Source organism: Chinchilla lanigera, unplaced genomic scaffold (assembly GCF_000276665.1).
Source record: "Chinchilla lanigera isolate Chin_1 unplaced genomic scaffold, ChiLan1.0 scaffold00097, whole genome shotgun sequence".
In the NCBI taxonomy this organism is placed as follows: Eukaryota; Metazoa; Chordata; class Mammalia; order Rodentia; family Chinchillidae; genus Chinchilla; species Chinchilla lanigera.
Window position 1 is genome coordinate 6,209,691 of NW_004955498.1, and position 2,610 is coordinate 6,212,300.

Consider the following 2,610-nt stretch of genomic DNA (forward strand, 5'->3'; position numbering starts at 1 on the left):
TGCCCTTTATCCCATTGAGGCTACAAGCCTTGTGGGTGGTGCCACCCACATCCAGGGTGGGGCTTCTATCTTCAGTAAATCCATTCAGCCACACCCAGAACTATGCTAATTCCAATCAATGGACTAATTTAGTACCACACACCCTTAGTCTCACTATAACACACCCTAGATCCTTTAAGCTCTGAGAGGCCCACCTATAAGCACATGAGGGTTTGGGGGGGACATCTAGATGCAAACCACAATAAGTTCTAAGAGTTCTTTGTGTAATCTGGATATCAGATCCTTACTGATTTATTAAATGCAGTTATGATTTATTTGTACTTTGTTGAGTTTTTTAGTTTTAGTTTTCATGTTTAGATTGTTGACCCAGTTTGAGCTGATTTTTGTATATGGTCTGAGTCAGAGGTCCAACCTTATTCTCTTACATATGGATAGCTAGTTATCACAGACTATTCTTTCCTCAAACGAGTGACCCTAACATCCTTGTCAAAAATCAATTGGCCTTAAATGTATGGGTTTATTTCTGGATTCTCAAGTTTATTCCATTGGCCCATAGGTCTATCCTTGATCAATTCTTTTTTTTTCCTTTTCTTTTTTTTGTACCAAGAATTGAACTCATGACCTCACACTTGCTGGGCAGGTGCTGGCTGTATCGCTGAGCTGTATCCCCGGCCCCATAATACTTTTTACAAATGACTAGAACTTTGTTCAGGATTCTTCTATTTATTTTTGTAAGAAATGTTGGTCTGTAATTTTCTTTTTGGGACTATCTTTGTCTTTACTTTTAGGATAATACAATGTGCTGGGAAATGTTCCCTTCTTTTCTTTCTGAAAGAGGTTATGTAGCATTAGTTCATCTTTACACAATGGTGGTCACTCTCTAGTGAGTCGGTATGGGCCTGGAGCTTTCATTTCAGGATTTTAAAAAATTATTTTTTCATAATTATAATGATAATCAGATTTTTGATATTAGGTAATTTTGGTAGTTTGTGATTTTAGAGTAATTCGTACATGTCATTTAAATATCTTTATTTACATGGACAGAGCTGCTCATAGTACCCTCTTATCCTCTTATCCTTTTCACATCTACAGGATCTGTAGTAAGTCTCCACCATTGAGCTATATCCCCAGCCCCTTTTTTACATTATTTTGAGACAAAGCCTTGCTATGCTGCATAGACTGGCCTCAAATTTGTAACCTTCCTGCCTCAGCCTCCCAAATAGCAGAGATTAAAGGCCTGCACCACCCAGCTTTGATTCTGTGAAATATTTGTGGATTGTTTTATGGTCCAAAATATTTATAAGTTGGTACACCTTGGATTCTTAAAAAGAATATAAATGTTATTGTTTGCGAGTGAAGTGTTTTATAAATGCTAGTTAGATTCTTTTGAATTCTGTTGTTGAATTCTCCTGTATCTTGCTGATTTGATATCTAAGTGTTGTATCAGTTGTTGAGAGAATATTGAAATCTTCTGCTAGAAATGTGAATTTGTTTGCTTCTTTCAGATCTAATAACATTTGCTTCCTATATTTTGTACCTCTGGTGTCTGGGGTACCGTATATTTAGTATTACTCTGCCTTCTTGGTGGACTGATCCTTTTATCATAATATAATGTCCTTCTCTGTCCCTGGGAATTTTCTTTGCTCTAAAGTCTACCTTATCTGATATTGCTGGAGTACCCTTGCTATTATTTAAGTTGATATATATACGATATATCTTTTTCCAACCTTTTACTTTCAACCTTTCTAAATCATTACATTTTAGGCAACATACCATTAGGTCATGTTTTTGTCTTCTTTACCAGTGTCTGCCTTTCATTGTGTGCATTTAGGTCATTTCCACTTAATATACTTACTGATGTTCATATTCCTGTCAGATTTTGTTTTCTGTTTGTTCTCCATGTTTTTTCTATTTCTTTTTCCTGATTTCCTGAGTTATTTGAACAATTTTTAGAATTCCATTTGCTTCATGTATAGTTTTTGAATGGTTGCTTTAGGTCTGTCTGTCTTTCTCTCTGTCTGTCTCTCTCTCTCTCTGGCTGTCTGTCTGTCTGTCTCTCTCTCTCTCTCTCTCTCTATATATATATATAGTCTCCTCTTGCTACATCACATCTCTTGCCACATCACAGTTCACTTATTGCAGCTTCACTGTACTGCAGGTTTTTTAAAAAATAATATATCTAATTCTGTATTGCAGAGTTTTTGCTGTATCATGGGATTTTGTGGCATATAGGTGTTTATATAATATTTATGATTTTAATTATTTTTTACTAAAAAATTTAAAGCAACATAAAAATATAAAAAATGTTAATTCCAACATATTAAAAGAATATTAAATCAAAATAAAGTACTGTATGTATTTCATCAGTGGATGAATACCGTACTACACACAATGAAAATGCAGTATGCCACTACAGCTTGCACAAGTTTGCCAGTATGAGATTGTACGCAGCACACCATTGGCTGATGGAATGGGAGGAGGCCAACTACGGCACTATGTTCTGTATCCTGGGCACTGATCGGCTCAGTGAGGTAGCACCAGTCTGCTTGCTCTCCTGCATTGTGCCGATATGTTCAGCATCTCTCCTTGTCCACCTCACATGGAGTACCC